General features: G+C 42.4%; 1 protein-coding gene across 5 annotated transcripts in view; it reads left to right on the forward strand.

Moving 5' to 3' along the window:
* CACNB2 (calcium voltage-gated channel auxiliary subunit beta 2) overlaps positions 1-23147 on the forward strand; it is a 1003604-nt gene that overhangs the window by 941080 nt on the left and 39377 nt on the right. The window lies entirely within an intron of this gene.

Below are 23147 nucleotides of genomic sequence, written 5' to 3' on the forward strand. Positions count from 1 at the left end.
GCTTTTACAGTACTACTTTATAATACTGTTCATATTATAGACATTGTACTTTATAACAAGTATTACGATTGCAGCAGTTCATTTCCAATGCTTGAGAAAGAAGACTGTTCAATAAATACTTTTTATTGAAAACGCCCATCTCTCCATTTCTCTGCATTTCTGGTGAAACGAAGCATGCACGATTGACTGAGTAAAATAGTTATCTATTGTTTCCGCGACTCTAGAGATTTGATTTCTTATTCTTGGGAAACAAAGTTGTCATGTTTATGCAGTTGTTAGAAACTAATCCCTTCTTGTGAATTCGAGAAAGTTTCTAGTGACCTCTGAGCTAGCTGGCACTCACTATTAAGTTTAATATATTCGGTAGAGACCTAGTAGACCTCTGTCCTACGTCTAACCTACAGTATATATTATTCCAATGCGCAGAGCCTATTCGGAATATAGGAACTACACTACAGGGCTACTCGAAAAAGTAGAGCGATCTCTTGTATTCAAAATGGTAGAGTGCTGGTACGGACGTGTCAGAATGTCGATGGAAATGATTCTAAAAGCTCCACAGTTATTTGTCATGAAACTGTAAGGGGTAACTGTGTAAAGCTAATGCTGAAATGTTAAGTGAAAGCGATGTATTCTATGTATAGTGTACCATAAGTGTCAGATCCATTATTGAATCAACAATATAAGCATACCAAAGTAACAGAAACTATCCTGTAAGCGGTCCTGTAATCATATCGTTAAAGGTAACATGCGTACTCTATACGTTCATTCAGACCATTTGGTTTACATGAATTAGGTTTCATGATCCAAAAATTCTCTTGTCGCAACAAATATTTATTGTTATCTCTTCCATCTATCTTCTGTACTGTTTCCAAAATCAACAACTTCAGTTGTGATATATTGTAGTGTGGAGCAACTACTGATTTCATGTTCTTAGTTCTGATGTTAGATTTATGTCCATTGATTTGTGTCTTGATTTTTCGTTCAGTTTTTCCCACATAGACTTTGCCACATGGGCATTTCAGTAAGTAGATCACATTAGCTGTGTCACAGGTCGCTGAAACTTGTAATTTGATGTTGTATTTGTATATGTGTTTATATAGCGCATAAATCGGCCGTAGGTCACATGTATCCCTTCATAGGGTGAGCTCTATTGGTCCCTTTAATTATATTATTGCAATTGTTGCAATTCATGCAAGGTCTAGTTCCTTTTGCCGCTTGTACCTCCATTTTCTTTTGATTCAGAATTTCACCTTTGTTCTTATTTCTGGTATATGTGAATAGCGGCGGTTGTGAAAACATCGATTAGAAGTCAGATTAATTTCCCAATATTGACCAATGATGATTAATTATTCTTTTAAAGTTGATACTTAGATTAGAAAATTTTGATACTATGACCATTCTGTTATTTTCCTGTTTGGTAGTTTTTTTCAACAAATCCGTTCTGCAAGTTGAATGTGTCTGCTGTTTTGTGCTTTCTATGGTGGGTTCTGGATGGCCTCTATCTCTGAATCTTTTACCCATTTCTTCTATTCTCTCACATGATTTTAATGGATCTGATGTTATCCGTTTGACTCTTAGCATTTGGGAGACTTGTAGATGTTTTTTTAGCGAAGTTTGGTGAAAGCTTGTGTGATGTAACATGTTATTTTTATCTGTTGGTTTATGGAATGTGTTGGTTTCTGAGCATTTATCAGTTAACGTGATTTCCACATCTAAGATTATTTTACTTTCTGAAATTTCCCAGGTAAACTGTATACAATGGTCTATATCGTTCAGTGCCAGCAGTGCTTTTTTTCCCAATTCATTCCGTGTGTTTTTCCACAGGATGAAAACGTCATCAATATATCGCACAAGTAATTTGATATTATCTGGCCATTCTGGCTGTGATAGTATATGTTCTTCCTCGAACTTCAGCATGAACAGATTCGCTTATACCGGCGCAGCGCAATTGCGCATGGAAGTGCCTGCTAATTAAAGATACCAATCCTCCTTATAATTAAAGTAGCTCTGATATGGAGCAAAGTACATGAGCTCCATCAAAAACACTTGCATTGGAAGTTCCAGATCAGTTCTCGTTAAGGCTTGTTCCACGGCTTCTATGCCTTGAAGGTGCGGAATCGAAGTGTAGAGAGATTTTATACCCGCTGTACACAATATCATCTTCTCATCATCCTTTACATCAAACGCCTGTAGTGTCAATATGAAGTCAGTCGTATCCTTCATAAATGTTCTCATATTTTTAACACTTGGTTGCAAATATTTGTCCAGAAATTGGCCTACTGGCTCATGGAGGCTTCCAAGTGTCGATACTATGGGTCCTAATGGTGGGTCTCTTAAGTTTCTATGGACCTTTGGGACCATGTACAGAATTAGGCTTCTTGGATTGTTTTTCAAAAGAAAATTCTTTGTATTTTGTTTAATCACTCCTGTGTGGTATGCTATTTGAACTATGCTCTTTAGTACGTCAGCAAACTGTGTGGTGGATTTTCATTGAGTTTCATGTATGTCGTCATATCTGATACATGTTCCATTACTTTAGCCTCATACATTGATGAGTTCATTATTACCAGTGCTCCCCCTTTGTCAGCTTTTACACATTTGATGGTTTCATTATTGGCTATCCTTCTTAATGCATCTTGATCCTTCTGTGTAATGTTCTTTGTTCTTCTATTGTAGTTGAGTTTTGATAGATCCTGTTTGACCACATTCTCAAATAGGTCTAGTGTTTTATGACTGATTGGGGCTTGGTACGTACTTGTTTGTTCTTAAACCTCTTAGTTGATCTGGTTCTTCTGGTCCTTGGTCCGGTAGTATATTCTCAAATAAATGCCTTAGGCGTAACTTCCTCATCAATTTAAAAAGGCTTACTTCGAGCTCTAGTTGGTCAGTTCGTACTGGGGGTACAAAAGACGTCCCCTTTTGCCATGGTTTAAGCTCATGTAAAGTCAATACATGATCTGAAATATGTATTGCTAATTGTCCTTCGGTGTTCTTTTCTGCTTGTCGTTCTTGGGCATCGTGGTGCTTCTTGTATTGGGATGTTCTTTGTATTTTTCCCCTCCTGGGTCGCCTTTTTCTCGATGGCCTTGTTCTAAAAAAGAACTTGTGGTTTCTGCTGATGTTGTTGATGGTTGTTGCTCATTTGATTCCGATCCTGGTCCCTTATGAGTGGTTTGTGGTCTGCCAGTCTGTGGTCTGTCTGTTGTGTCACTTCCCGATGAGGAAGTGCCCGTTTGTTGTGTATAAGGTCGATTTCTCCGTCGTTGGGCGTATACTTCTGCCCATGTATAAACCTCTCCGAGTTTATAATCAAGAGTATCCCTACGAAATTTTCATTTTTCTTTCATTGATTTCCTGGGAGTGTTTAGCGATTTGTTCATTGATTTCCTGAAGCGTTTTTGTCCAGTCCTCTGTAGACATCATGTTGGTAAGCTCATTGGTTACCTCAACTATTTCTTTAGATAACTCCTCAAGGATTTTTGACAACTCCTCTATAATTAATAAGATCAACTCGAGGGAACATTTGTTCAAGATCACATACCAGCTCTCTTGAAACCCTTGTGCATTCTTGCACAAAGATGGCTTCAATGCTATCCTTAGGCCACTGGGTATGCGCTATGCTCGATGATATTTAATGAGTGTGCTAGCATGTAGCCTCTGATTTATTTCCCTTTTCACTAAGTATATCAACTGTTTGATATTCTGTTCCTTGGTCCAGTTCGTAGTAGACTGTGTAATTTCTTCATGTATTAGTGCATAGATCCTGGATGCCTCCTCACCTGCAAACGCAAAGTTATCAGCTCTTATATCCGTTGTTTTCGTAATCTCCTCATATTCCATGTCTATTCAATGATTAGTGTGGGTGTGCTGCCCACTGATGGACGGATAACCTATCCACAATATCTCAAATCAAAATGTAGCTGGCGCACAACCTCTTTACTTTATTACAAAATTTATATGGTAGTATTTAATAATTTTAGGGTGCTCCTCAGGTGGGGTCTGTGACACATTAGCTGTGTCACAGGTCGCTGAAACTCGTAATTTGATGTTGTATCCCTTCATAGGGTGGGCTAAGAGTCAAACGGATAACATGAGATCCATTAAAATCAAGTGAGAGAATAGAAAAACTGGGTAAAAGATTCAGAGATAGAGGATATCCAGGACCAATATAGCCCACCCAATGAAGGGATACAACATCAAATTACGAGTTCCAGTGACCTCTGACACAGCCAATGTGATCTACTTACTGAAATGCCCATGTGGCAAAGTCTATGTGGGGAAAGCTGAACGAAAAATCAAGACACTAATCAATGAACATAAATCTAACATCAGAACTAAGAACATGAAATCAGTAGTTGCTACACACTTATGGAACAGCACCACAATATATCACAACTGAAGTGTTTGATTTTGGAAACAGTACAGAAGATGGAAGGAAGAGACAACAATAAATATTTGTTGCGACAAGATAATTTTTGGATCCTGAAACTTAATTCATGTAAACCAAATGGTCTGAATGAACGTATAGAGTACGCCTGTTACCTTTAACGATATGACTACAGGACAGTGTCCATTATAGTTTCTGTTACTTTGGTATGCGTATATTGTTGATTCAATAATGGATCTGACACTTATGGTACACTACACATGGAATACATCGCTTTTACTTAACATTTCAGCATTAGCTTTACACATTTACCCCTTACGGTTTCATGACAAATAACTGTGAAGCTTTTAGAACGGTTTCCATCGACATTCTGACACGTCCATACCAGCACTCTACCATTTCAAATATAAGAGGTCACTCTACTTTTCGAGTAGCGCGATTTATTGCGCACCGTAAATTTCACACAAAAGTGTTTTAATATCTGTGGCCTTTTTTAATATTATGGAAGCACAGCAGATGCAATTATCGGAAGGTTATTCTCTATTTAGAATCTATTGTTTAGACTGCATGCGATGTATATAGTCTTTTTACGGTATCTATAAAATCTCGGGTACTGCAACCACGTGACTAACATAATAACCAATCGCGAGTAAGGGCACTAAACAACGCGGAAGTGCTGTAGATTGGCACACGGAACTATGCTACAGAAAAAAACGTCAGGAACTTACAAAAAGGAGCGAAGATGGTGTCAGCGTGAGCACCGTGCTTTCTGGCTGCGCACGCCAGTCACGCAAGCAGTTCCGATCGGCTAGCTGTCCTGCGTGAAAGATGCTCGGTAACGGTGCACGGCAGCACCTTCCCCTGAGGCAGAGACAGCAACGACCTGACTCGCGTTGTGTGGTGAAAGGGAGCGGACTACTCAGCATAATAACACCGGAGTGCGAGGGGGCAAGCACTCTACAGGTTCACTCGGAGCTTCTTTGCCTTCTCTCTTTTGCCTACGCCGTTTGTATTCATCAGGGCGGAGCAGCAGCGGGAGCGAGCCCTGCAGGGTGTGCTCTTGTCTCCCCCTCGCAGATTTTAACCTGGAAAGAGGCACTCGGCGTTAACCTAATTGTCCTGACATCAATCATCCTGACCTGCCGGTTCCTTGGGAAGCAGAAATCAGTGACAGGAAACAAAGAAACTTTAATCTGCACGTTTTACCTTTCCCCGGTCATGAGTGCTAGAGGAGCAAAGAGGGGAATCAAGCAAAAGACTCCGGCTCTATTGAAGGATGCCCCCGCAGAAGAGGCTACCGGCAAGACAAACACAGACCAGGTCAGTGGTGCAAAGAAGAACGCTCTGGCTAAGAGTGGGGGGGGTTGTTAACAAAGACTCTAAGGTTAACAAAGACACCAAAGACCATAGAAATCCTATGTCTAACCAGCGTTCTGATCCTCCCCCCCCAGCCAAAATATTCACTGTAGCCAAATCTCAGGCCGGTTTAAAGAGTAAACAACCCACTTCACCGCCTAAGATCTTACCACAGCCAGATATTACTACTGACAACGGGGGCTCCAAAAAACCCTGTCTCAACAACTTAAGTATAACAGAAAATCTGGCCACCTTTACAAGTAGTATCTCTGTACCTGCATCAGCATCCCCTGCCAGCAACCATATGCCCATTGGAAGCTCAGAGCCCAGCCTGTCTCAACCCACAGAGGCCCCCTGCTCCATTAGCCCTCACGCTCCATTGGGTGCCTAAAAAGATCCAACGATGCATAAATTGATTTTCATGAAAAGGGTTTATTGATCAAAAGGAGTTGAAGCACAGCACATCTTAACAGGTTCGGGTAGAGATCTAGTACATCAGTTGGTCTGGAATCTGGAACCCAGGATGTAAGATGCAGGCACGCATCATACATTCCAGGCAGCAGATCCAGACAGGGAAAGACAAGGCAGAAAGAAATGTATAACAAAATGCAACACATCTTACCCCAAAAAAAACAAAATTAATCCAGATACCTGCTGGGAACACACTTTTGCCTATTGGAAACTTTAACCCTGGAGGCAACTGAGGAATCGAGATGAACAGAACTGGGAGAAGGTAAAACGGGAAAAGCATCAGGTGTCCTCTGGCAAAAGTCCTGAGTAGAAGAAGGAGAGTAATGTACATTTTCAGGATTGCAATATTTAGCAACCCTGCGGACATTCCATACTCTACCATCCTGTGTGGCAACACTATTTTTGAAGACCTTAACAATTTTGATAGGAGGGTAAAATTTGGAAAGACCCTTTACCAGAAAACCGGGTTTTCTAATCCGTACCCAACCCCCCACTACAAAGTCATTATCTTTGGTTTTCATTTTGGAATCAAACAGGGTTTTCATTTGTAGTTGTTTGTTCTCAACCCATTTGGCCACAGCAGCAAGATCACAAACAGAATTATTTACATCACGTTTTACATCAAGTTTTTTTTATCCACCAGGGACATATATCAGAGGGAGGCTCCCTACCCTTAAGGAGTCTAAAGGGACTAACACCAGTAACAGAGTGAGGGGTGATGCGATATGTCCACAATCTTTTCCTCACAACATCCACCCAACAATCATCAGAAGTCTGTACAAGGTTCAAACACTCCTTAAGAACACGGTTAAAGCGTTCAACTTGGCCGTTTTCCCTAGGCTCATAGAGAGAGGTGGTGTAATGCTTGATTCCACATGCACTGAGGAATTTCTCAAACTCATCTGACACAAGTTGAACACCATTATCAGTGACGCAGGTTTCAGGAAATCCCTCCCTAGCAAAGACTTCCTTAAGGAAAAGAATGACTGATTGGGAAGAGGCGGAGCTGACGAACTTTACTTCGGGCCACTTGGAGTGGTAGTCTACCAGAACTAAGGCATACCGAGCATTATAAGGTAACTGCTTAAATGGACCAGATATATCAAAACCCACTTTCTGCCAGGGAAAAGTGGGCCAAGACACAGGCTTGAGGGGAGCAGAGGTCACATGAAGCATTTTGTCACTGTTAACACAATGCGAACAATCTCTTACCAGCCTATCCACCATTTTGTCCACACCCGGCCACCAAAAGCTCTCTCTAATAAGACGTTTCATTGACGACATGCCAATGTGACTCTGGTGAGCGAGAAGAAGAATCTTCTCTTGTAAGGATTGAGGTGGAATTAATTTACCAGCCTTGAAAAGTAAACCAGAAAACTCTTCAATTTCCGATGAAACCTGGGAAAAGGGAGCTATGTCCGGAGAAACACCCCTATGGGGTGGCCAACCATTCCTAACAAAATCAAACAGCTGTTGGCAAATCACATCCTTGCCAAGTTCAAGGAACCATTCCTCCTCTGACAATGAAATGAACTCCTTGGAAACACAATCTCCAACAGAGGCAACAACATCGATGTCATTATCCATCTTTGAAGAGTCCTCACAAGGAAACCTTGAAAGAAAATCAGCAGTCACGTTACATTTACCAGGAACATATACAATATCAAAATCATACTCTTGAAGGCGTGAAGACAAACGAGCTATACGCGCAGTGGAGTTCCATCCACCACCAGGAGATAAGATCCCAACTAAGGGTTTATGGTCGGTACGTAGAACAAAACGATTTCCCCAAACATAATTCCTGAAGTGCTCAACAGCCCAAATGCAGGCCAGAAGTTCCTTTTCAATTACGGAGTACCTTCTCTCCGTGGGAGACAAAGTCCTTGAGGAGAAGGCAACGCACCATTCATCCTTCCCTGATGACTGACTTAACACACTACCAATGCCATAAAGGCTGGCGTCAACAGTAATGATGCACTTCTTGTTGACACAAAAGGACTTTAAAGTAGGAGCATTAACTATCTCCTCTTTGATCTGTTTAAAAGCTTGCTCCTGCTTCTCCGACCAAATAAACTTGGCTGAACTCCTTGTAAGTTCTCTGAGGGGCTCCATTTTGTTTGCAAAATTTTTTATAAATTTGCTATAATATTCGCAGAGCCCTGCAAAAGATAGCAACTTTTCCTTGTTGTCTGGAGAAGGGGCCTTAACAATAGCATCCACAAGACTTTTTTTAGGTACAACTCCATCCCCTGAAAGTGAATGGCCCAAATAGTCTACTGTCTTACAAAAAAACTTGCACTTACTAGCTTTGATGGTCAAGCCAAACTCCTCCAACCTGGAACAAACCTCCCTAAGGTGACCATCATGCTCAGAGATGTTTTTTGAAAAGATGAGGATGTCATCTTGAAAGCATTTGACATAGACACTCAGATCCCTGAATATGTGATACATTGCCCTCTGGAAAACAGAAGCGGCTGACGCTAGGCCAAAAGGCATTCTTTTAAATTGAAACAAACCATGGGGAGTGATGAAAGCGGTGAAGTGTTTTGAGTCTTCTGTGAGCTCAATCTGGTGGTATGCAGACCTAAGGTCTAATGTGGAGAACACACAGGCACCGTCAAGCATGCACAACATTTCATTTATGTTAGGTAAGGGGTGACAATCTGTAACCAAACATTTATTTAACGCTCTCAGGTCTACACATAACCTAATTGTTTTGTCGGGTTTAATCGCCAAAACAATAGGCGAAACCCATTCAGAGGATTCTACCTCTTCTATGACACCATCCTTGACCATGTTGTCAAGCATGACTCTGAGCTCCTCTCTGATACTGATGGGAACCCCTCTCAACTTCTGCTTTAGAGGCACCGTATTAGGTTTGACTTTGATTTTATGCGTAAAACCATTCAATCTCCCCAGTTTCTCAGAAAATACGTTAGGAAAGGAGATGGATATCTCTTTAGACATGGACGCCAGGTCATAGTCGCCATCAGCTATAGCAAGGACACAGACTGGATCTTTCAACCTAGGATTTAACGAGATCCCCAACTTAGCTTGGTCCCGCCAACCTAGAACATTCACACCTTTAGACGCAACATACATCTTAATAATAGCTGAATTGTTTTTTACAATAATAGGAACTTCTTTAAAACCTATAAACTTGATCTTGGAAGTATCAAAATTGTATGCATCAATATCAGGTTCACATAAGGAATTCACATCAATTAGGTTACCAAATGACTCTATACAGTAATCACGAGTGATTATAGTCCACAGTGAACAGGAGTCCACCATGAGTTCCAGAGTTTTACCTAATGTGTTCACTGAACTCTTTGGAGAAGGCAGAGTATCTGCTAGTGTCATGTCGAACGAAGACTGTATAGAAATTACAATGCCAGACTCTCTAACCAGCGGATCATTACCCTCTCTCTCCGCAACATAAGATACATTACTATTTGTTCGTCTGGAAGTACTATAAGAAGGTTTCTTGTAATCATTAACTGGTTTAACAGAAGTTTTGCAATATTTAGAAAAATGACCAGTGCGATTACACTTATTACATTGTCTATTCAGAGCAGGACATTGTGGAAAAGAAGCTATATGATCCGGACTTCCACATCTAAAACAATAAAATTGTTTGCTTTTGCCCTCGTATTTGTTAGAATTTTGGGTTTTAACATTCACAGTGCTAACCTCACCAGTGGAAGTAGAGGGAGTAGGTTGAACAGAGACTTTGTCTAAGGATTTGATCCATTTGTCAGACTGTTCTAATGCTTTAGCTGTACTAATGGCAGTCTCCAAACTGGGATCCCCTAAAATCCATAACTGCTCTTGTACTTTCTTGCTTTTCACATGCACCACAATTTGATCTCTAATCATTTCGTCGGTCATCAGACCAAAATTGCAATGAAGAGAAAGTGCACGTAAAGCAGTTAAAAAGTCATCAAAGCACTCATTCTCATCTTGTACCCTTGTATAAAACTTAAACCTGTTTAAGGCTACACTGGTTACTGGTTTAAACCTTCCCTCTATTCTGTGTACAGCTTCATCATAGACATTCGAATCACCACCAGATCTCACTGGAGGTAAGGTTCTAAAGACAAGTTGTCCTTCTGAGCCAAGACAATGTAAGAAAATGTTTTTTTTTCTTTCCGCTGACATCCTTTCACCATCCATAGCCTTAAGGTAAGTAAAAAATTCTTCCTTCCATCTAGTCCAAGGGATGGGCGGGTCTCCTTTGGTTTGTAAAAATTTTGAAGGTGGGTCAAACTGCATACTGGCTGTTGCAAGATGCTTTCTCTCTTTTTAAAAATGAACAGTTTTTCAAAAGTAACAATGTACACCCAAAAATAACCGGTAGGATATTCCAAGTTCTTTTCCTTTAAAATGAGCGTAATTTCGGTAAAAGTATATGAAGAATAATGAAAATATATCCAATTCAGTCTTTCAGCGTATAAATATAGTTTATTTTACCTTCCGGCGTGCAAAACCTGCTCGACATTGGCTTTTCAGCGTCTCCGGTGATCGTGTATCAGGTTGCCATGGATACACAAAATGGCGCTTGAGCGTGTAGCGTGATGACAGCAGGAGCGTGTGGCGTGGTGACGTAGCGCGTAAGCGAGACGCAACGTGTATGAACACGTCAGGAAAGTCTCGAGCGCTCTGAAAGCCTCCCTCGCGCACAGTAGAGAAAAGTCTAAAAAGACTTAAAATTGGATAAATGGGGTTTTATACATCACCCAATCGCCGGAGAAGGATCGCTGAAACAGCCAGGAGAAGCACCAAAAACGAAGGTAGATGCTGTAAAGTACAGTACTTCTTGTCGTTTTCTTTACCGTTGGAAAAGCGGAAAAGCTTTAAAAATGTGCAGAACAGCGCCGGTGGGTCGTACTTCTTCGTAATTACGATGTAAGAGGATAATTCATAGTTGTTATGAGGATGAAAGCGTATTTTCCAGGTTAATCCTTTTTTAAACCTGGTATAAAAATAAAAATTTCTGCTCCTGTGCTTCAGGGATGGTGGCAGAAATAGCAGGTTTACCTCGTCGCCAATAAAAAGATCCAACGATGCATAAATTGATTTTCATGAAAAGGGTTTATTGATCAAAAGGAGTTGAAGCACAGCACATCTTAACAGGTTCGGGTAGAGATCTAGTACATCAGTTGGTCTGGAATCTGGAACCCAGGATGTAAGATGCAGGCACGCATCATACATTCCAGGCAGCAGATCCAGACAGGGAAAGACAAGGCAGAAAGAAATGTATAACAAAATGCAACAGTGCCCCACTGCCTGTTTTCATCCTCTGCCCAAGAGCAGCAGTCATCAAGTGAAGGAACTAATCACCAAGGGGCTGACACTCCTTTAGTCACCTTTGGCGCCGGCTTTAATTCTACAGGGGCTGAGTTTACTTTTCAAAATCAACAACTAGACCATCAAGTGCAGGAGGACTGCGATCATCCCACATATGATAAAACAAACAAAGAAACTCCTGGGTTTATATTGAATATCGACAGTAAAAGGGCCTATGTCACATACGTCCTGAAGAAGACCCGCAGGTCGAGGCTCCTAGTCACCCATGTACCACAAGACGGGTCGAAACGTCGACGCATTTTTAATAAGCAAATAGGACCACTACTTATCCAAGTTTCATTATACATGCCAGTCCAGCCTGTATAAATGTGAAAAATAGAAAAAACATCAGTGGCCTAATTGCACCATCAGCTAGATTTTTTATAGCTTTGTTTTTCTATTCATCTTAAATCCTATGTCACTTTTCAATTGAGGCTTACACCCCTTTATCTCTTTATCACTCTTTCTTCTTTTCCGGCACCCTCTTGTTAGAAGCAGATTGCTCCCCCTTTCTTTACCGTTCGTTTTTTGAAGATGTACAAATGTATATATTAATTGTATTGCGATGGAGTAATTTTGAAAACTCCCCCTTTTTGGAATAAATTCAGTTCTTTTCAGGTTGTTGCTTTTCTTTTCTTTTTAAACAATCATTATTGCTTGACTATTTTGTAGATTAATTCAGATACTCATTCAAATAGAAAAAAAGAATAACTGTGAGTGTATTATTCATTGAATATATGATAAATTTTGGTTTGGACCATTGTTTTCCTTGACAGTATCGATTACCCAGGTCCAAAAACCGTATTGGGTTACCCCATTTCTATAATGGAATACACAAACAGCCAGAGGCACACAGAATGGTGAAGTAAAAAAAAGGCCCACTTTCTAAAAGTGGCATTTTCAAACGCACGATTTAAAAACCACCTTCACCTAAAGGTGTGCTAATAAATTCTTTAAGTTCAGCGAGTCCAAACTTCCTTTTTCTATATTGTCCCTATTGCAAGTTTCACATGTACATTTGTTACAGTGCAACCCCAATGATAAGTTGATGGGACAAATAGCCTTTCAACAGTGAAAAATGAAATACACAGTATTTCACTACCAGGACAAGCCACACACAGTAGTACATGTCCTACCTTTCACATACACTGCACCCTGCCCATTGGGGTACATTGGGCCTACATTAGGGCTGCCTTACATGTAAGGAAAAGGAAGGTTTGTGCCTGGCAAGTGGGTGCATTTGCCAAGACAACTTGGCAGTTACAAACTGCTGGCACAGACACTGCGGTGGTAGGCCTGAGACACATTTACACGGTTACTCGTGTGGGTTGCACAGCCAGTGCTGCAAGCCCACTAGCAGCATTTGATTTACAGGCCCTGGCACTCACCGTGCACTTTACTAGGGACTTACCAGTAAATCAAATATGCCAATCATGGATAACCAATTATTGTCACAATTTACACAGAGAACATATGTACTTTAGCACTGATTAGCAGTGTTAAAGTGCCCAGAATCCTATAGCCAACACAAACAGGGTCAGAAAAATAGGAAGCAAAAGGCAAAATGTTTGGGGATAATCCTGTTAAACGGGCCAGGTCTAACACACCCAATATCAGATACCAGAGGAATTTTTGGGGCACATAGACACTAGTCGGAGAGTTGCTGTGGAACGGGCGCTTGCCAAGCATAGCCTTGGCAAAATTAACCAGGGGAGTGTATGATGAGGGATTGGTATTATCTGATATTAAACAATATTACATGGCCTCACAACTTGTCAATGTAAATGAATGTGCAGTTGCTCTGCTGTGTGAAACAGTGTTACGAATAGACAGACATTCAATAGGGTGCAGAGGTTTTGCAGCATGAATCCTTTTCTGGATTCAAATGCTGTGTATTATTCCTTCATCTAGTGGTTGGGTCTGGAATTGTCCTTTTTTTCCCTTTTTGGGCATTGTTGGCCACCATTGGTGGTATGCCCGTCCCCTGTGTGATGTCAGATGGCACCCCAGATCTTCCTGTGCATAGTCTCTATCTTCAGATTCTTTTTTCCACCATTGGCTCTAGGATGTAACAGAGGATCTGCAAATATTTCTTTGAAAATTAGAGTTTTTGGGAAGAAAATTTAACGATTTGCTGAAGACCGCTAAAAGAGATGATGAGAGAGAAGTGGACCCTTCTGGCCTCCTTCTGACGGAGAACCACGCCGATACCAGCCACCTGGTTGAAGATTGAGAGCAGGTAGGGAACATAGAAAATATCTCCTTTAAATTCTGCCCCAGCTGCCACCACAAATTTGCAGGATTTCTGCAACTTCTGTCTCCCAAAGGACCATAGCTATGAGGACTGCGAGGCATGTACTGCGTTTGTGCCAAAGACCCTGAAGGTATGCTAAAGACAGAGGGTGGAACACTACACCACCATGTCCAGCACTCAGAGGTTGCAGGTTCCACCAAAGGATTTCACCTGGCTAGCAACGATAACGTCAACGTTGAGGAAGCCGACACAGTTTATGGCAAAGGATTAGACGTTGAAGCATACGCGACCAATGCCGATAAAAAACAGGCGGTGAAGAAACCGGCTAAGGTCAGCTGAAAACAAAGAAGCCAGATGGATCCCAAGCAAGGGACACTGATGTAGGCAAGACTCTATTGAAGCCCTCAACAATGCCATCGGCTTTAGAGGAAGCAAGAGAAAATACTGAGGTTTAGGAGATGTCAGAACCAGTGACACTGAAGAAGAGGCTGATACTTGAAGCAGAAGTGAAGATGTTTGAGGTCAAGAAAGAGAAAAGTAGTTCATTGACTCCTAAGAGGATTTTCTGATCCCATCGAAGCCATCAATATACTTCGGCATCGAGGACGACCACTCTGCCTTGAAGGCTCCAGCAACATCAGAGCCCCATGAAGAAAAATAAAAGGAATTCTACAAACTCGAGAAGATAGAAGAGGCAACAGGGCTCGACAAAGAGTCATGGCACAATCTCAGTGTTGAATCTCCCAAAGGCGTGGACAACTACCCTTCGAGGCCATCACCACCTGAGCTGCTGAAACATACGAAGTCCTGCTGGAGGAAAGAAAAGGGAGATTCTTGTTTTCTCCTCAAGACCCTAATGCCGCCCACAAGGGGAGCCTACACTCCCCAAATCTACCCAGCATATTGGATCAAGGGAAGGAGGCATTTCGGGAACCTGCCAATGCAAAGGCAGTAACTCCCAGAGTAGAAAAAAGTACAAGTCATCTACTCAAGACCCGAAATACATACAGGAAAATGCTCCGTCTGACTCGATTATTGTAAGAGCTGCAAGAATCAATCAATCAATCAAAGACATTTATAGAGCGCACTACTTACCCGGAGGGTCTCAAGGCGCTTGGGGGGGGGGGGGTGCTGCTGCTACTGCTCGAACAGCCAGGTCTTGAGCTTCTTCCTGAAGGAGAGGTGGTCTTGGGTCAGGCGCAGGTCGGTCGGGAGGGAGTTCCAGGTCTTGGCGGCCAGAAAGCGGAACAACTTCCACACATCCTCAGGCCCACCACCTGGAAAGGAGAGGAAGAGGCTTGACATGGTGTAGAGGAAGATGGAGAGAGAGGCTGCAACCCAGTGGCAGATTGCCAACTATAATGCATAGTTAAACAGGTATGGTCACCAACAATGGGAAGAGATGGAGTCCCTCATGCAACACGTCCCATACAAGTACAAAAAGAGGGCTAAGTCAGTTATGCAAGAGGGGTAAAACACAGCGAGCACATACCTGAAATCAACCTTGGACTCCTGCAGACACTACCAGCAGGCAGATGTGCACGGGCACAACACTAAGGAGACATGCCTGGCTCAGGTACCAGTCTTCATAATCAATATGCCCTTTATAGGAGACGTCCTGTAGGGCCAGGCGATCAATAAGTCCTTACAACAACTAAAAAAGGACAACGAAATGCCCAAGCAATGGTGGGTGTACAAAACGAAAGGGAGGAAACCCGGCCCACTGGCAGAGCACCTTTCACATCTGGGCAGCAACCACAAGGCAGCTCACACCAAGCCACACAGCAGACCACACACTAACAGTGGCAACACCCAACTAGATAGCCCTTTCATGCGCAAGGAAGGGGAATGGGAGAAACTCCCCAAGGGGTAGGAGCAACAACCAAGTGACTTGCCCAAAAATCTGTGCCCCCACATATAAAACTAGTGGGAGGCAGAATAGGCAATTACCCACAGGAGTGGGAAAAAAAATCACCTCAGACAAATGGATTATGAACGTGATATGTCACGGATACTGCATAGAACCACTCCCACACATCCTCAGGCCCACCACCTGGAAAGGAGAGGAAGAGGCTTGACATGGTGGAGAGGAAGATGGAGAGAGGCTGCAACCCAGTGGCAGATTGCCAACTATAATGCACAGTTAAACAGGTACAGTCACCAACAATGGGAAGAGATGGAGTCCCTCATGCAACACGTCCCATACAAGTACAAAAAGAGGGCTAAGTCAGTTATGCAAGAGGGGTAAAACACAGCGAGCACATACCTGAAATCAACCTTGGACTTCTGCAGACACTGCCAGCAGGCAGATGTGCACGGGCACAACACTAAGGAGACATGCCTGGCTCAGGTACCAGTCTTCATAATCAATATGCCCTTTATAGGAGACGTCCTGTAGGGCCAGGCGATCAATAAGTCCTTACAACAACTAAAAAAGGACAACGAAATGGCCCAAGCAATGGTGGGTGTACAAAAAGAAAGGGAGGAAACCCGGCCCACTGGCAGAGCACCTTTCACATCTGGGCAGCAACCACAAGGCAGCTCACACCAAGCCACACAGCAGACCACACACTAACAGTGGCAACACCCAACTAGATAGCCCTTTCATGCGCAAGGAAGTGGAATGGGAGAAACTCCCCAAGGGGTAGGAGCAACAACCAAGTGACTTGCCCAAAAATCTGTGCCCCCACATATAAAACTAGTGGGAGGCAGAATAGGCAATTACCCAAAGGAGTGGGAAAAAATCACCTCAGACAAATGGATTATGAACGTGATATGTCACGGATACTGCATAGAACTAATCAAGGAACAACCTCAAATTCCCTCAAAAGCAAAGTTTCACTGGAAAGATATCATACTACTAAGGAAAGAGGTGAGAGAACTCTTACAAAAGAAAATCATCAAAAGGATACCAGCAAGGGAAACAAGCAAAGGAAACTATTCTCCTTATTTCCTGGTCTCAAAACAAGATCTGACCCAGAGACCAATCCTAGACCTCAGAGTCTTAAACACATTCATTTGTACTTAACACTTCAGAATGACAACACTCCAAGGAGTTCTACCAATTCTAATAATAGGGGATTATATGGCCACCTTAGATCTAAAGGACGTCTATCTACGCATCCCAATGAATCAAAAATAGAAAAAGTAACTCAGATTTATATTAGACAAGGTAAACTACCAGCTCACGGTGCCTCCATTCTGCATAAAATCAAAGCGACACAGGTCTTCACAAAGTGCCTTGCTGCAGTTGCAGCAGACCAAAGAAGAAAAGGTATTAATTTATACCCATTCTTAGACGACTGGCTAGTAAAGGAGAAATCAAAACAGATATGCCATTAGTCACCTACAGTTTCTTAGGAGAATGGATGAGCATTCAAATACACATTTTTTATTACATCACAAAGCAATTAATCTATTAACTGTTTGTAGAAAGAGAAACATAAGGTCGATCTCGTCTGACTGGTCCGAGTTTGGCCTCGGTCGCTGGTGGTTCGGGGCATGGGGCTGCATACGTGGGCGGGTTATTTGAAAGGTATACGCAGGGAGGGGTGGGAGCAGAGACATGCCTAGAGCCCGAGCACAATCACTTTAGCACTGGTTAGCAGGGGTAAGGTGTGCAGAGTCCTTAACCAAGCAAAAACAATATCAGCAAAACAGGAGGGTTGAAGGCAAAACAAGGGGGGAACCACGCCAAGACTGCCTGGTCTAATAATTTACTAGAGAAATGTATAAAAGAATATGCCAAAACACCCAGGATACTTATTCTGTAAAGCTCCAGCTCAAGTCTAAAACAGTGACAGAGTGGACAGCAAAGCAGAAAGCTCGTGGAACCAAGAAAAAGCTAGGAGGAAAAGCAGCACCAGATATTCCTCACAGCAGGAATCCAAAGGGGTGGTTATAATTTGAGTGACCATAAAAAAATTAGAAAGCCAGATGCGTATCAGTATACTACTACCCATTCTTCCCAGGACTCTGGAGACAGCAGACATTCAGGAAAAAGATGAAACAAGCAGACTGTCTGAGTGTCATATAAACGACAAGATAGAAGAGCAAGGAAGGGCAATCATGATATTTAGCATAAAGTAAGAAGGAAGAGAAAGGTTCAATTGAAAAGTAATTGTAAAATGAAGAAAGTTGCTGGTTTGCTAAAAAAGAAGCGTGCCACCAAAAATGCGGGTACATCTACAGAATTGGACATGGACAGAAGGCCTTCTGGACAGTGCAGTGCAAGTAGTTATAGTTCGCTGGATTCTCAAAGCGTATCTGGTTACAAGTCCAGCTGATCAATACATTCAGATAAAAACACGTATAGAGTTTACTGTATTGAAATGCACATAGAGAGTGATATATTGCACACAATAAAATCAGTATTCCGATGACATTTATCGGGTGCATAAACCATCATTCTAGTGAGGGAGGATTGGCCTCCACTCTTTATAAGATATAAACCTCATGCAGAGGGGATAATATTGAAGCATTTTCCTCTTTGGTGTCTGAGGATTTTAGGGGATAAGTATGCATATGTTTGGGCTTTAACACAAGCTCTGGTGTTGTGTAGAAATCAAGGGGTGGAATAGCGATTCTGTACCACATATGATTCCCCTTCATTGTGAACTACAGGTACAGGATCAATTGCCATTAATACCGGAGGAAAGGTGTGATGTAAAGGCCATCCTGGATCACTGTATCAGGGTATGATAGTGTCTTGCCACTTGACCATGTACACTACTCTATTTTCTTATGTTGAATTTAGACAGGTCATATACAGTTGTACTGGATTGTACAGATTAGAACTGGAATACATGCACACATGCAATGCCACACTTTCACAATACTGGACTGATGACCAGTTTATTTAGGAAAACGTATAAAACTTCTTTGGTAATGAGTTATGTAGGCAAAGGAAAGTGTGGGAATTACTGTTAGAAATGTGGATCTCTAGTTGGCAGAGGTAGGTAACTTTATCCAAATAGGGACCCTTACTTCTAGTCAGGGTAATGGGAGACAGTTCTAAAATAACCTCCACTCATCCCCTTGGTAGCTTGGCCCGAGCAGACAGGCTTATCTCAGAGGCAGTGTGTAAAGCATTTATGAACACATACAGTAATGCAGTGAAAACACTTCAAATGGACACCACACCAGTTTAGAAAAATAAGTAATATTTATCCAAGCCAAACAACAAAAATCCAAAATGCAGTAATAAAAATGACTTTCAAATGGTAGAAATAGTTCAGTTCAAAACAAATTGCAGATGCAGCACTTTTCATTCAAAGTACCATGGATGTGTTGCACACACAAACAAAAAGAGCCACAAGGAAGGTGATGCGTTTGTGGCTTACAATCCGGTAAGGTGATGCGTCGGTTCCGTGCTTCATGGGAGGTGATGCAACGGTACCTTACTGGAGAGGAGGTGATGCATCGGTTTTATTAGTGCGTGGGGAGGTGATGCATCAGTTTCTTACTGCGTCCCCCAACAATGCGACAGACCTAGCGCCTCGATGCCATGCGATGATCCAGGACGATGCGTGGGTTCTTGCATCCGCACAGCAGGGCTTGCGTCGGAATCAGTGCGGTGATCTTGGACTTCGGAGATCGGTGCATTCAATGTGGCGTGCAGCCATTTCTCAAGCCGCAGGCAGGCGCTGCAACAATTTCTTCGGCAAAGCGTCTGAAAAAGGTGCACTTGCGTCACGCTTCTTGTTGGTCCATTGCTTCTCCAGCTCCCAACAGCCAGAACAACCTCCAGAGATCCAGAACAGCTACAGGCACCTCTTCACAGGTCAGAACTCCCATCAAGGAAGTTCAGAGGAGGGGGTGGGGGTAAAGTCATTGTGTCCCTGAGACTTCAGAAGAGGAGGCAAGCTCTTCTTCAAGCCCTTGGAGATCTTCCTAAAGCAGGGGACACATCAAACAGCAAAGTCTTTTTTCCTTTTCCGTAGCAGAAAGCAGTCACTGCAGGCCAACCCCAGACAGAAAACAGCACAGGGCAGTATTCTCAGTTTCTTCAGCTCTTCTCCTTGGCAAAGGTTCCTCTTAATTTCCCAGAAGTGATATAAAAGTTTGGTGTCTGGGCCCCTCTTTTTATACAGTACATTTCTTTGTTCTCTCCTGGCCCAGGTCTCTGAGCCCAGTCCAAACCAGCTCTGGGGGTACTTTGCAAATGCACAATAACCTCCATTGTCAGTGTGATCCCTGGCTCCAGACACACCACAGGAGGGCGGAGCCATCATTGTGGAGGCAGGCACAGCCCTATTCAGGTGCAGGTGCTACACCTCCCAGCACTCTAAATGCAGACCAGACCTATTTATCCTTGCGCTGACTCATCCAGACGTTCTGGAGCCACTGCACATCCCCAGCTCCTGTCACTCCAAAGCCAGACTGTCAGTACACATCCTAGCAGAGGCACACTGGATGGCTAAGCAAGAAAATACCTACTTTATAAGAGTGGTAATTTCAAACACAGAATGTAAAAGTCACTCTCACTAAAAGATGCATGTTAACATTCTGAGTTCAGGCATACTAAACTTTATTTTCCTAACTGATTCCCAGGGGCAGTTATGCTTTGACCAGATAGCTTTACAATAATGTAAAACAAAATTGGCAGTATTTCACTATCGGGACATGCCAAACACATAAGGGCATATCCTACCTTTCACATACACTGCACCCTGCCCTACCTGTAGGAAAAGAAAAGGTCTGGGCCTGGCAAGTGGGTGCACATGCCAAGTCGACAGTACTAGACTGCACACAGGCTCTGCAAAATGCAGGCCTGAGCTACATTTACAGGCTGGCTATGTGGTTGGCACAATCAGGGCTGCATTTGATTTACAGGCCGTGGGCACACACAGAGTACTTTACTAGGGACTGACTAGTAAAGCAAATCAGCCGTTTATGGAAACACCAATCAATACATACAATTTACAAAAAGAGTACATGCACTTTGGCACTTTACATCAGTGGCAAAGTGCCCAAAGCACCTAGACCAGCGAAAGGAAGTCCAACACACTGCATCAACATAGGATGCAAAGGCAAAAATACAGGGGAATTCCACACCAATGATGCAAGGTCTAGCAATTGCAATACTTAACTGTCTTTACATTTTGGTGGTCTTGATTATGGGTATACAAGGCTCCCAAAGGGGTATAACAAAATTGAAGGAATGCTTGCTAAAAAAAGTAAAGTGCATGGGCAAACCATGCCGTTTAACCGATCCCCAAAGTCAATAAATGGAAAACAGATAGCCATGACTTTAGTTACTGCCATTCAGAACATACTGGAACTATGTGGAACGAACATCATACCCACACTTCACAACTGGATAAGGCGCCTTTGGAAAATTATGGCAATGGAAAAGTTGAAGAAGGTTACCCAGCAATCCATCCTGGCCTATGAAGTCACCTGGAACCCCATCATATGCATCCTGTCTTGGGATTTCCGAGCAGTTATGTGCCCTAAATACCTAAAAGAACTGTGTCTTATCCTGAGTGGATGGATATGTAAGTAGCACATCGCAGCTCACTTAAAACCTAGATTACTTTGCCATGCTATTCCCAACATAGGAACACAACTACATGGATGTACAGCATCAGGGTTGGGATGTTAAAGGTCAATTGTTGATAATGTGGTCCTGCCAATGACTTCTAATTAACTGATTAACGTCGCCGACCTTTGGGTTGTCGGTAATAGTATGTGTTATGACCATTACTTAATAAAAAAAATTAAACCAAAAAAGTACCTGCACTTGATTTGGCTGCAAAGTCAGAGGTACAAACGTGTAAGGTTGCTGCTGTGACACAATCTAAAATGACAATCAATGCAAACCTGGTGACAGCAAAGGCAACAATGTAATGGGAAAAGTCCACTAAAGGACTCCCTTTAAATATTTCTATAGCCTTTCCAAAGATGATAATCATGTGTTTTTAAACCAGTGAAAAAGAATAGACATATTCCCAATGAAAAACTTAGATTATATCTTATCACAGAAACTCATGATGGTTTAGCGTTGGCTCATGCTTTTATTAGTGCTACAACATCAATGCCACAACAAAGACATTGGTGGCCAAATTTATTGGAAAATTATAAAAGATGCATATAGCAATATAACATTGGTCACCAATTGAAACCCACTCCTGCTATAAGATTAGTGCCTATTTCTATTATGATATCCAATAATCCCTTTGATGTCGTGGAAGATCCTTCTCCTACCTGGCAGCCAAGACTTGGAACTCCCTCCCCACCCACCTTCGGCGAACCCAAGACCATCTCTCCTTCAGGAAGCAGCTCAAGACCTGGCTGTTCGAGCAGTGACCTACCCCTCCCCCAGCGCCTTGAGACCCTCCCGGGTGTGTAGCGCGCTATACAAATGCCTTGATTGATTGATTGAGTGTACCTCGCCCACATTCGCCCATTGCCAAGGGTAACTCATTATAAATATATATTGATGGTGGTTGATCTATGCGCTTGATTTATGTGGGTTTGGCAACACAAAAACAACTACCACTGTGCGTTAATTAAAGACTTGCTGTGCCTAGTAGCAGAGGGAAAAGTTCAGACATGTCATTTAGAAAACAACTCAACGTTTGCCACTAAGGCATTTATTTACTGATGCTGTGACTGCTCTGGAAGGTGATTTGTGCACCCCCTCCATCCGGAACCAAACCGAATTGATGAGCTGCTAAAAAGTCTTGACTGCTAGGGTATTCAATACAGAGTTGTTGTGGTATCATAACCTATATCAGGTGCAGTGGCTATTCAGTTTGCATATGGGTGTACTGAATGGCTGCACACCATATGAAAACCATTTGAGGATGCCTGCTCGACATAGAGTTCTCTTGCTGCAGATTCACTGATTGATTAATCTGATCTCACACTTCCATCTATTGCAGAGCATCAAAGATTTGCAAGAGAAACCTGCAAATAAGATGCGCTTGCCACCAAAACATAGCTGCTTTCGATGGGTAGCTCCCAAAAGTAGGAGAACTAGTGCAGGAACAGATTCTTGAGAAAGTGTCATTTGGATTGTCCTCCAGATCACAGTTGGTGGGAAGGCACTCTCACCATAATGTTGCTACCACTTCGTAGAGCAAAGAAGAGCCAGACGGTGTTGAATGACCTCTCAAATAAAGAAAGCATCATGTGGCTGTTTTATACATTTATACATATAGTATGTGCAAGCTGTACCATCGGTGGCTGGCTGTCACAATTGAGTCCTGGTTCTGTTAAAATTAAAACTAATGTTGAAAATATGTGGTGAGATTTATTTGTACAATTTCCTTCCAGGTCCAAATATTTCAAGAGAAAAACATTCATTTCCACCTCGATTTATGC

The sequence above is a fragment of the Lissotriton vulgaris genome, chromosome 10 (genome assembly GCF_964263255.1).
Source record: "Lissotriton vulgaris chromosome 10, aLisVul1.2, whole genome shotgun sequence".
NCBI classification, from domain to species: Eukaryota; Metazoa; Chordata; class Amphibia; order Caudata; family Salamandridae; genus Lissotriton; species Lissotriton vulgaris.